The 14,115-nt window shown below is 31.3% G+C and overlaps 1 protein-coding gene across 4 annotated transcripts in view; it reads right to left on the minus strand.

The window, feature by feature from the left end:
• Positions 1-14,115, minus strand: part of LOC143252746 (E3 ubiquitin-protein ligase HECW2-like) — a 118,202-nt gene that overhangs the window by 92,876 nt on the left and 11,211 nt on the right. Inside the window, exon 2 of one of the 4 annotated variants that reach the window (XM_076505363.1) lies at positions 6,786-6,853. The exons of the other annotated variants lie outside the window; for them this stretch is intronic. The gene's annotated coding sequence lies outside the window, so the exon portion shown is untranslated. The remainder of the gene's footprint in view (positions 1-6,785; positions 6,854-14,115) is intronic. 4 annotated transcript variants of the gene reach the window in all.

A 14,115-nucleotide genomic window follows, 5' to 3' on the forward strand; every position in this document is an offset into this window, starting at 1 on the left:
TATTATTATAATACTCTTATAAATTACTCCTGTATTCCTTTCCGTGTATTTATGCTATACTTTTATGAAGTAAAACGATTCGATAGATTTTAAAATGTTGAGGTTAAATACAAAACACAAGGAACATCATTAACTGGATTTTGAGTTTACTGTTCCTTTCTAGTTATTAACTGAAGATAATGGGATATACACATTAAAGTTAATAGCTGTATTTACACTGTACAGAGGTAATAGTACTAAAAACTGAGAGGTGATAGTATTTTGGGCTAAAGTTCTGGAAATCCTGATCGGAAAAAAAATACCAGTGTCGATTGTGACCACTTCTTCAGGATCTTAAAATATGAATGGATAAAGCACGATGTGTGATTTTGCTGCTACGAGACTCAAGCCGCGAGTCTTTGGATTCACAATCTAGATATGCTAACAACTAGCTGATGCCCATACCTACAGATATGATAAAATTTCTCTATTTTCATCTAAAATAAGCTTTTTCTACTTCTGAAATAAGCAGTATACAAATATTCCTAAATATTCTATGTGGAGTCTGAATAATTTATTACGTGAGGATCATGAAAAACAAACCGTCGAAAGACGATGATGTTACAGTAATGTCTAAACTGATAAAATAAGGATATAACAGTATATCACCAAATAAAGCTGCATTTAGGAGTACCAAAAACACAAATAAGTAAAGATAACTAAACGAAGGAGACTTCTGGGTGTTTTGGATGAGCCTTAATAGAAAGAGGAGAGCTGGATTCGAAGACTTTCGGTGCTCCGCCATGATACAAAGATGTTTATTTCTTAATTTTTGTCATTTTCTTAGTTTTCGTCTTAACTTCGGTTTGAAAATTTTTCCTGGAGCAAAATCATAGGCATGTGTGCCTTGTGGTAAAGATCTTTGTCCGTTCTTGGTATTCCTATATGAATTCTAAATATATTACTGGAAGATAATGAATTTCCAAAACATATGCGCTTAAACTGGTGCCTATAAGTAATACATATATAGCGACTACTTAAAAAAAAAATGACATCCGTATGAATGCATAAGGATATATATAAATATATATACACACAGAGAAAACTCGGGAGCTCTGGCTAAATTAAAAAAAACTTATTACATTTTGATATCCACTTGTGAAACTAGTGCTCAGCTGTTGGAGTTGTAAATGGTATGACTGACGCCCACAGATGTAATAAATTTCAACAACATTTGCACGGTAGTATGGGGTTAGCAGGGATTAAACACAATATCTAGTGACCTGGTGAAATGATTACACTGGTTAGAGCAATATGCATCACTAAATACATTCAATACCGTCAACAGATTTAAAAATTTGGTTTGCTCACTACACGTTGTAAGTAATTGATTACATACTTGACTGACATCACCTTTTAAAAGAATGACTTAGTTACCGAAACAGACTTCATTTGCTTTGAAACCATAATGTGACAGAGTTTGATTTTCAGCCTGGAAAGAAAAGTAGGAAAAAAACGAGAGACAAGCGTACCATAGCGTTTCTGTGACCATCATGTATACAACAGCTTTTAAATTACTGCAAACAAAATGTAACACCACGTTCTACAGACGTAGAACGCAAATTGAATTTACATATAAAATCACTAATGTTATATCTTAAGTCACTTCAGTTAACAAAAAGATTAAATAATTACGTTTTTTGTTGTTTTTAAGCGTAAAGCTACACAATGAATTATCTGCCCAAACCCTGGATTTTAGGACTAATTGGGGAAATAGCGATGACGTTCAGTTCATCTTTTGTTATCTGTGTACATTTCGTTGTATATGGCGACAGCTTTCAATACACCAATAATCAGATTTACGGAGAAAAAAGTAGTACATAAAAATCACGTTCATTTAACTTTTATAGGTGTTAACAAAAGCGCAAGGGCTGGAATTACATCCTGTTAACAGTTAACAATGTTTATTCTTACAATCTCGGGACACAAACCACTTGTTCACAACGACATATGAGGCTCTTTCAAACGCTAAACTTAGAAAACGGCTTTCTCAACACCACACGAGCTGAGTAAGCTATTTTAAAGCTCGTATCCTCTTCTTCCATTCCTACCTCAACACTAAATTTACAAGAACCGGAAGTCACAATTTAGTGTTCTGTTCTGAACCACAGATCGACAATTTTGTGAACCATATTAATTAATGCAGCACCTTATTTCACAACTCAACAAAACGTTAATTTTTCAGAGATCACCTTAAGTTAAATATTACCTGCAGATAATGTTGAACTTAAGGTGCAATTTTATAAACAAAATTAACAACACTAGTAACAACCAAATTGCGTTTAAAAGCAGAAGATAAAGAACAGTATGAAAATGACAGTTGACGCAATTACTATCCACCAGTTCGCGACTAGTTATGAACATGGGTAACTAACTAGACCAGTGGTTCCCAACATTTTTATGCCCCGCATCCCTACAAAATTTTAATATGTTCTCGCACCCCTCACATTAATTATTTATTTAAGAATAAAGGTGAAGGTGGCCTAAAAAAAATGTTATCTCGCACCCCCTAGTACAATCTTATTAACATTTACTTATGCGTAAATTGTTATATATATTCTTTTTGTCTTACGAATTTTATTTTTGTTGGTCTCTTTATTAACATATGTTGCGTTTACTTTATACCACCATTGTTGAAAGCATTAACAACCATATATTACCCTTTGATAGATTGTTTAGGCAGAGTATTCATGATGAAACTTTGTAGAGTGGACGGCAACAGCCTGTTGTGGAGGCACAAGTGTTGAGGACGACGTTTCGAAAGTCTTCCGCCTTTCGTCTATTTTTAATCTTATCCATAAGAAGTATTATATTCCACATACTGTAAAAAACCTGGTGCTCACATTACATTTACTATCATTGCCCAATTAATCGCAAGTGTAACTGATAACTGTCTGGTATTTTAAACACGTTCGGGTAAAGAAGGAGGCGGTTTCAGCCTTTGTGAAGGTCAAGTCCCATGAATCAAGATTACTGATGCTATCTGTACAAAGCATTTAGTAGCCAGTACAAGTCCAAATGTCATGACGAATCTAGAAATAGTTTACCTTCACTTCAAAGAAGGTGGGACTGAATCTTTGCATGGAAACCACTGACCATTTTCTCCTGCTGACCCACACAACATACAATTAACCCTCGCACTCATGTTCTTGTGGGTACCATACTGCCTGCCTCAACTAGTACACACACACACACACACACACAGATTCTTGGCCCAACTGTGACAAGTTCAAAATTGCATTACCTGCTTCAGTCTTTTTCACGTCAACCTCTTTCGTGACAAGATGCGTTGTGTCACTAGTTCGAACAAGTGTCAAATAACAGTAAAAATATCTTGCGTTTCGAAAGAAAGAACAGACCAATAGTTTTAAAGAATACTGTCTATTCTCACAATCCTTCACGTAGAAATAATCTGCAGGCTCATAAATACGATATCCAGTAGCTTTCGTTTTTTCTCCAATTTTCTATCTGTTCAACAATATTTTGTACAGATGGCACCATCTACATCAGGGTTTCCCTTCTTTCTTTCACGATATCTTTTTAGCTCACTGAACAGTTTTAACGTGCACATTTTATTGCGTCATGGAAATTTTTCTGACTGATGATTTCATGTACAAGCAAGACTTACGAAAAATTGTATATTTGCTCAGCATCGTTTACGTTTTACACATCGTACCACAAAAACATTTAAATATTTCTAAATATGATAAAAAGACCAAACTTAACTGCAAACAATAACTTCTAACAATATCATATTTTGACATTTATCGCATCTTACGATAAGTTGTATAACGAAGAGTGGAGTTGGGTGATGATGGCACTTAAACAAAATTATTCAAATTACTTTAAAATGAGCAAATCACGTAAGCGGGCCTACAGACGATTCGATATACACATGTAAGAAATAAAAACAACGCAACAGACAAGTTCATTTCTAGAAATACACAAGAAAGTACCTTCATTATACGTGAAACAAATTGCATGTTTGTTTTTTGCCATCGTTAGCAGCAAAATAGTTTAGATAAAGACAGTTAACACAACTTTGTTTTAGCGCAAAGCTGCACAATGAGCTATCTATAGTTGGGAATGGAGCACCGGATGATAGCGTTTTAAGTCCGTTAATGTATACAACTGACTTACGTGGGGATAACATAAGAAAATATTTGGTTCTTCGAAACTATCCCTACACACAAGTTCCCCGAGAAAAAGTAAAAAATTATATCTACCCTTCATTGCTCATACAGCAACTCATTCCATAAGTTAACATCCGGGCACAAAACACTCTCCTTTTGTCCCACGTTGAAATGACGAAACAAAATTTGTAATTGCTTAAAACGGCTCCAAAATCTTTTCTAACGTGTTTTATGACATCTTCCATTTTTAGCGTTAAGAAGTATTGAGTACGAGTGTTTTCTTGTAGCAAAACCACATCCAGCTGTCTGCTGTATCTGCCAAGGGGAATCGAATCCCTGATTTTTAATTTTCATTAGTACGATTAAACACTCATGACTACAGTTTATTCTGAAGTTGACAAAAGTTCTCGTCTTTGATTTTACGTACAACAAGATATAGCGAAAAGATAATTCTCTTGTATCAAAATTTACTTCATTTATTATTTTTTTTATATCGCAGAAATACGTAACGCCTGCTACTGGGAGGATGGTGAGTCTATACATTAAACTATAAAAGGATATATGATGTCATATCCTCGTTGGTGAATCGTTTTCCTGTCGAAAAATAAGGGGTACTAAAGCTCGATATCCGGATTATTTAAAGTATAATATGAAGTAAACGAAGAAACATTTTCTATAATAATGTACACATATCACGTATATTGTTATTTCCACAATCAAAGTCTATGGAATAACATTCCTGCTACATAGAAAATTTGAAAAAAAAAAAGCAATATTTCGAGTTGTAAATAAACGATCAGTTAGAAAGTTGTTTTCTGGAATAATAGATGGTGTTTTGTTTTTTTTTTGAACGAGGAATACACATTCGGTAATAAATTTGTGAAAATATTACGAAATAAACAGATACAGGAATCGATTCAATTACAATTAATTCGCTCTATAATGCTTAGTGAAAATGTTAATCATTCAAAGATTTAGCTGAAATAATAATACAAAAGTTACAGATTAATATATTTAAACGTCAAGTACACGCTAAGGAAATATTAAGTAATGTTCTTTACAATCAAATTATTACATTCGATTTTATCACTCAGAAGTGTAACTTACTTTGACGCACTAATGTCAGTTACTATACGTTTCATTTATGTATTTTAACGTGGTTAACTATCTTCTGATAGTTAACTAAGCAGCAAGCTTTGGTAAAACATTTTGAATAGTTGTGCATTATTTAAAGCAGGTCAAAGCATTTTACATTACCTTTCATCACGTGTTTAGTACCACGAATCACGAGTCATGGCACAAGATGAAATATTTTAGAGTTCCTTAATAATATAGTTGTAACATTCATACATGTAATTTTCATTTGATCAAATGATTTACATTGTGATAAGAACTGTTTATATATTAAAAAAGTTACTTAAAACAACTAATCAAACACTTGTTCAAATCTTTACATACTTGAATTATAAACTTGAACAAATGCATCCATTATCTTTGTTTCACTCAAGCCTATGGTTTTTCAGATATTTTGAAACCAAGAAAATCAGATAATCTGCAAGTTATATTTTAAAATTTTGCAATTAGATTCTTGTTTACTATACTACATCTGCTAGCTCTGGCTATTTTCAACTAATGTTAAACTAAACTACTTACTGTTGCAATGTCTTGTAAAAAAAAAAAAAAAAAGTAAAAAACCCTTACATTTTACACTTATTAGTACAGACCACCTAGTTTACACAAGTTACTTTTATGAGACCATGCATTTTTACTATTGTTTAATTAAAGTTCTTTGAAATACAGTTCAACAATCATTTAATCAATGTTAATTTTTATTTCAATATAATTGCAGATGTACTTAAGATTGAGCAGTATGATAGAAGTCCCTTTGGGTAGTGAGGTTATCTATAAATAATTACCGGAAAACCAATGTCTCAGACACTCACAGTCAGAAAGAGATTCCCAAAAAAATTATTTTCTTGTTCCATATTTCAGAAACCATAATAATATGCATATTTACAAATTTCTTCCAAGTTCTGCCTTATAATAAAAAATAAATCAAAATTTAAGACAGTGACAATTGCTCTATATTATAGGGTTGTCATAAAGGGTGATGAAATTTTGATTTTGGATAATATACAACAGTTTTATGTTGTTTTTTTTAATCTGTGTTCATGTATTCTATCTATATGGTATAGAAACAAATGGTAGTAAACACAAAAATACTGCCTTCAGTTTAAAGTCATATTGATAACATACTGCAAGGATAACATAGAAAAGATGAATATATTTTGGATGAGAAGATATTAGCAAAAGAACAACATGAAAACAATGCTTGTTTTGCATAATGAAAATACATTTTGATCTTCATCAGTACACCTGCAGGGTTTGAACTACACAAAATGATACTGAGACATTTACCTTGTTTCAACTCACTACAAAAAAAAGCAACTTACACAAAAATGGAATTCATGTGTCGAGTTGATCAGCAAGATTTTAAGTTTAATCAGTTACAACAAACAACCTAGATGGAATATAATAACCAATTTAGAACAAAACAATCTAAAGTATATGAAAAAGGAGGAAAAATGCAATTGGGAAAATAGAGTTTCCTACCTACTCTCCAGTAGGAATTAACAATGGCAATAAAAAAATGACTTGATGAGTCCAATGGCCACTTTTGTCTTAAAAAAAAAAGTATAATGTTAGTCACATTAAAGCAGACAAAAGAAAATTATAACAATAGTTAATAGGCAGTTATGGGCACATGTGCACATATATACAAATAAATAAATTTTTAATATATTTGAAATACACTGTTAATGTCAGAATTAATTCACTTAGAGATGGCTCAGTTTCAGAAATCTGTGGTACTTAACCAGACTGTTATATTAGTAAATATCAAATAATGCAAAACAATTAGTGAGAAAAAAAAAAATTCTTTGGTACCTGAAGTATACTAAAGAAAAAATATCCTTCTTACCAAGTATTTTTAAAATAAATATATCTAAAAGTGATCACTTTGCATCTTAATAAAATTCAGTACAGAATTTCATCAAAATATAATTGAGTTGATTATCCCCCAATACTCTCAGAAAAGTTTGAAATTATACATTATATTACAAGCCAAAATCACTAGCAAAACAGTCAACTTTTAGAAGTGTGGTGCATGTACTAAAATTTTGGTTGTGCAGGATTATATTCTATCTCTGAACCCATGAGAAGTGTAATTTCTTAACCAGCAAACTAAAAGTGGATGTATGTGCATACATAAAAATATATACTAATTTCTCATCATGCAACAGACAATAATATACTTTTTTAAGCATGTATACAAGTCTCTGAAGAGAGATTAAGATAGTCCTAAGTATTTAATTTTTATTTTACTTATTAAAACTGCATCAGCTATTTACATATCCAGTAAAAGCAATTCTTTTTTACATTATAGTAATAAAAATATATAAAATTTATTTTAATAACATTTAAGATAAGCCTACAATAAATATTCTCATAAATCTATACTCTTTCTTAACTTATTTAATGACTCCCAATCTCCAATACTTGATGCATACTATGTAACATACATTAAAACCAAAAATGCTTAGAACTACAAGTGATAATTTCAAAGCATATCCCATAATGCCTCAAATGAAGAATACCATTCAATGCCCCATTATCTTGGCTTTAAAGTGAATTTCTAAATATGTACTTAATCTCTTAAGTACTGTAAGCTTTTTTCTCACTGAATTATTGCTTTGTGAACAACCATACGACTTTTAGCTTTAAATGACCTTTATGCACTACATTACATGCACTACCTTAACCAGTTATCCACTCACCCATCTTCCATGCAAATTACTGAGCAGGTGTCAGAATAACAATATGAGATTACTTCCTTGCCATAAGACAGATTTCTTTGTTTGCAATCATGTCTTGACATATTTCTTCCAATTTTTGGGGGGCAATGGGTGGGAATATTGTAAAGGTAAGTACTTGCTTTAAATTAATTTTGATTCTAAAAAATGTAAAATTCAATTTATACAGATTTATTTTTGAAATATGCTTAAACCTTCATCATCTAAAACAGAAAAGGCCAGCCAAGTTCATAATTGACCTATTCAGCTGGCACCCAAGGAAAACTTAACAGAGCTCAGTAGTCATTGAATGTCTCGTACTGAATGTAAACAACATAAAAAGACTTGAAAGAAAGAAGAAAAAGCAAAGAAATCACCAATAGTTCAAATGGATAAGCAAAGAAATATAAAAATAAGTCAAAATACCACTTTGAACAATACTTAGGGACTCACAGACATTGTACGAAAAAAAACAGTAAACAATAGGAACATCAAAATGTGGCAGTAAAGTAGTTCTGTAACCTACTACATTGGAAGCTCATAAACCATAGTTATGAAACAAATACATGAAGAATGAAAAAATTTGTTAAGGAAATGGAGATACATATGATAGAGAATATTGAATGCATTAATTGCAAAAAAAAAAAAAAAGCTAAATGAGATTAACAGATAGAGAAAAATGAGCTAATACTCATGCCAAAGTGGACCAATGAAAATTCAACACTTCTTGAAACTGATCTTGTTTAGTATCTACAGAAGAGGGTTGACAGGAAAGTAGATAAAGATATTCTCTTAATTCTGACTCGAAACATCCACCACCAGTGAAGCTGATCTGACTGTAGAGTTTAATAAAGTGGAATAATATTGCTCTCTGCCACTGTTGTGACTATTCACATATCACTGAAAATCCAAAGGGTAGAGAGTCATCTTTTTTGGAAGAAGGTTTAGCAATCTTAAGAGAGAAAATCTGCACAAAAACTCACTGCATTTGAAAGATGACATGCACAATGATAAACATGCTAAGAACAAAGCCTGCAGAAACAGATTCTTAATTAAATGAAACCTAAATGGACTTGAGAGAATCTGAAGAAATATTGTGTGAAATAATGTATATTTGTTCAAATGTCACTGGGAAGCAGAATCCAATCAGGGATAGCTAATATAAGTTCAGCTCAGAATAATAAATTCCAAGGCATAAAGGAAGTTTCTAGTTATAGGTGCAAAAAACGTGTTCAAAGAAAACTAAGGTTTGAAATGCCACAGGAGATGACTGAAGAATATTCTAAACTGTATTAAACCAAACCCCAGATAGTCCAAATACCAAGCTGGTACAAACTGAGAATTGGCATTTTCAATGATCTGAGACATAGCAAAGTAAGTGGTCAACTGAGTATATCTACTCAGTTAAATTGATGAAAGAGCAATAAAAGCCAATCATCCATACAAAATGGGAAGTTGATGTAAAGTAAATGAAGGTTAAGGCTTTAGCTATGCAATAGAAACAATGTAAAGCCAAAGCAAATACAAATGGACAGATAATAAATTGATAAACCAACTCAATGATAAAAATACAGAAAATGGCAAGTTGATGGATAAATCACGATACAAAGATAAGCATTTTAGTTATTCACAAAGATACTTGCATTATATACTCACTCTTTACATTTTGAAATGGGTTAACTCCAAGATATGTGATTGAGATGAGACAGATCTAACAAGGGACTCCAATCCCACAACTTCAAAAGGATGGGGGTTAAACCCGGAGATGCTTGATGAACAGTTTTGGACAGCTGCATTTTGCAAGAGATCTGAGATTTCTTGATTCAAAGTTTGTAAGGCAGCTGGATAAAAGTATGAAGAAATAATAAAGGATAAAAATAAAGAAAGACAAATTAAAAAAAGGCATGAACTGAAGAATCTATTAAACCAAAAGTTTCCACAAAGAAAAAATGAGTCTAGACACCAATCACAAGAAGTACATCCAGAAATGAAGCAAGTCAATAAAAAGTTCAAAGTAGAACCTCATTGGAAACTCAAATGAAATGAAAAGAATAAGCAGAAGCAATTAACATAACATTTAAAGCTGAAACTTCATGGCAGCAGAACAAATGACAAGAAAAACATCAGAGGTTAAAACCCTCGCCAACTTTTACTGATGCATATCATCTCAAAGTGAAACTAATCAATGTGATATTCCCACAAACAGAATAATTCAAGAAAAAACCTTTCAAAGCCTGTTGTAATGCTGAAAAAACACAAGAATATTGGGGCACAGCAGGATGGGCAAGATTTTAAAAGAATATAGAAGCCACACGGTAACATACAGTAAATGTGTGAGAGTTGCAGATAGGAAATACTCCAAAACAGAAAGCTGATCAGCATTAAAAATGAATTTCCCAAAAGATAAATACAAGACAAGTGAAAATAAAACAAGACTGCCATCTCAAAGAGATAATAATGAGGGTCTAGAACTTGTAAAGAAGTATGTATTGAAGAAATCCCATTAAAAGATGATCTGAATGACTAACCAGAGGAATATGAATATGATTTCTGAAGATCCAGTAACAATCTAAATGTCAGAAGAAGGTAGAAGATACAAGGATTCTAAAATTGATATTTAACAATACTAGCACCATCAGTCATAACAAAAGCTAGTTTAAACTTTAAAACAGGACATAACTGAGAAACAGTGAAAGGGACCTTCATAAGTTATTTTAATCAAAGAAAGCAAACACCTGTATAAAAGAACTTGAATTGTGTAGCAATTTGTGAAAAAGGCAGCTGTCTCATAAATTGAGCATTAACATAATTGGGAAACCTGGCTTGGACTTCAGCAGACAATTTAGCATGAATAACTAGTTCTAACAAACTGAACAATGCAAATATGTAATTTTCTTGCACACTGGAAGACTGTGTGAAGAAAGCTTCAAAACTTTTGCAAAATGTGTACAACTTTCAGAATTAAATAGTGTTAATATAAGGATTGATACTAACTTCTGAATTCATGAAAAGAGAAAACAGAGTGGAGGAATGTACAGCTACACTTTTAACAAGAAAATTGCACTTGTGACACTAAAATAGAGATTATGTTTGTCTAATAAATCATGTAGGAGGTGAGAGAGTGGAAAACTTAGGTAAATGTGATGCATGTAATGTATTGCATCAATGACATTCACAACCAAAATTTATATTTTTTACTAAAGGAAGGAGAATAAGAAAAGGCTTACAGTATTTTACAGTCTGAATTTAATTTTGTAATAGTGGAAGAGTTGTGCTAAACTTCAATAATAATAATAATAATACAAGGACCTATAATATACTTTATACAAATTAGCATGAGCACCATTCAAATCATGATATTAGTGTATTTTCAAACTGGGATTTGAATGAGGTAAATGTTCTCTTCCTAAAACTAGATTTTAATTTATGCATATCACTGATGACTTAAAATGTTTAAAAACACTATAAAAGTAGCATTTCAAATATGGAATTACTAAATTGTTGGGAGAAAAAAGTTAAAAAATGAAAGGAAATATCACTAGTAGATTTGAAATGAAAATTGTTCAATTAATGGATATGACAAACAAAGTATTTTATCTGAAGCTTAAAACAACTCAGTGCTACTGTTCTTATCTTTACAATTGACAATATAAAGTAAAATTCACATTCACAGGAAAAATAAGATACTGAAAACAGAAAACAAAAAGATCTGAAGCTTCAGAAATATGAAAATTAAAAAAATAAATTATTCAAGAGAAAGAAAAAAGTCAGAATGACTCACTGGAAGACACTCAAAAGAAAAAGGAGATAGGATGAGTAAATGTAAATTAAATAGAGGGGACTTTCAATCATCTAAAAATTAATCTTCCAAACATCACCTCAAAACACAATGACTATTATGAAAAGTTTGGCTACATATACTTGACTGAAGCTTTAACGAAAAGTGGAAAAAAAAGGAGTCTATTTTGAGCTTACAATTACATATACAATGCTGTAATATAAGCATTATAAGTAAAGGGAACAACAAAAAACACATTTGAGGGCTTTGGGATAAATATTTGACATTTTTCCAGCCTACTAAATTACATTTTAAACATCATGAGAACTCCATCCAAAGCAAAGAATATCCAGTATCTTTGCACACTTATGTAAGTTGTATTCCTGAAAAATTAATACACCTTTAGAACTACATGTTATTTAGGATTCCATTCATATTTGGTAGGATGAGCTGTATAGTAGTGCATTAAAATAAATCAAAATGCTGATTATCCCTCTAGAAGCACATAGAAATGGAAAGCAACTTATAATAAACATAGCTTTCTATAATCACATTCAGCATGAAAAAACACATTTAAGTATAATTCAAAGAAAAGACTAGATGAAATAGCTTAAAAACTCCACTAGAAGTAGGAAGTAACATGTAGACAAAAGATAAAATAATAGATAATTTTGAAAGATTAAAGAACAGATACACTAGAAACACTTTCTCAAAAATCTGACAAAAATTTGACCCACTAAAGTTATTACAAAGTGATTCTGTTCTCTCTTGCAAGTATCAAAATGATAATTAATGATAATATGCCATTATTCTATTTGTTGTTCAATGTAATACCAGAATAAAATTATGTTAGAGCTATTTATTATGTACTAAAAAAAGATTATACTACAGTGTTTTTAGATCATGGATGCTCTCTAAAGCAACATTACTTTCGTAGAAGTATAATGCTGTGGACTATTTGTGATCTTTCATCTTAAACTACCACACTTTTATTAATTTGTGAAGTTCTCTTTTATTTATAAATGATCAAATGACCAATAAACATACAGTAAATGCATGTACATTACCTCATTCTGAAAGAGTCAGACAGTAAAAACACTGAACAAAATAAGATGCATGTCATTGTGGTGAAAGAAAATTATGGTGGAAGGAAAAACAATAATAATAATCTCACCAACAAGCTGAAAAATTATAGAAGGTGGAACAGGAAGGGAAAAATAGGAAGTATAGGTGGAAACTTCCAGAAGGAGGGTGAAAAGGGGCAATAGGAATAATCTTACTGATTGGTTTAATAAATCTGAAAATTTGGGGGGAAGTTAGGATAAAAATATCTAATTTACAATTATTAATAAGAAAAGTTTGTAAGATGGAATGGATAAAGAGTATATAGACTGTAGATCTAATGCACCATAAGAATAGGAAACATTTTGATTACCTGAAATGTCATGATCACCTAATCTGTTGTAACATTATGTAATTTTTCATATTTTACATTAGGTGGTGTTTAACAAAGAGAAGTTTTACAGTGATTGGTTTATTAAATGAGTTTTTTTGAACTGGTGAAAATAATATTATAGAAACATCATCCACAAAAGAAGTAATGTAGAGTGATAGGTCACAGTTTAAAAACAAGTAAATAATCTGTTTCCTGAACAAGTTAACAAACATTAATATGTTAAAAATATTCTACGGAGATATTTTGCAACATCTAATGAATTAGTAAAATATTAAAGCTTAGTTTAAAAAGTGATGGTTCAGGAAACAAAACTATGTATTTTTTAGCCGTGACAATGTTTTGCCACTGTTTCTCAAATCTAATGATATAAAAATATATATTAAAGTGTCTCACATATGTAGTTAAATATTTTTACTTTGACACCCTTCTAATCCAAGTAATATGGCTGTACTGACTTCTAAATAAGTAAGTTATCAATGTAGTTCAACTTTTATTTAATGTTAGAACAATTTCTGAATTTGGTTTGAGTATAGCTGTGGCTGCATAAACACTTAAATGACTGAGATCTCAATGGTGTCAGTTTTATTTCACCTTCATGGAAAATAAAATAAAATAGAAATTAAAAGGTAAGATCATAATGGTATAAATCAAAATGTTTCTGCTACAACAGAAATGGTTAACCTTTATGTCTCTGTAATCACTTATTGTTTCAACCATTCAATGCACTTGAAAGACTGAATTTCTCTCTCAACTGCAGATTACACTTCTGTTCCAAAAAGAAAGACTTGGGAATTTTCATTCACAGTTCAAGAAAAAAACAAAATTATTCCTAGAACTTCTATCTACATCAACCAGATC

The sequence above is a fragment of the Tachypleus tridentatus genome, chromosome 6, assembly GCF_004210375.1.
Source record: "Tachypleus tridentatus isolate NWPU-2018 chromosome 6, ASM421037v1, whole genome shotgun sequence".
Taxonomy (NCBI): Eukaryota; Metazoa; Arthropoda; class Merostomata; order Xiphosura; family Limulidae; genus Tachypleus; species Tachypleus tridentatus.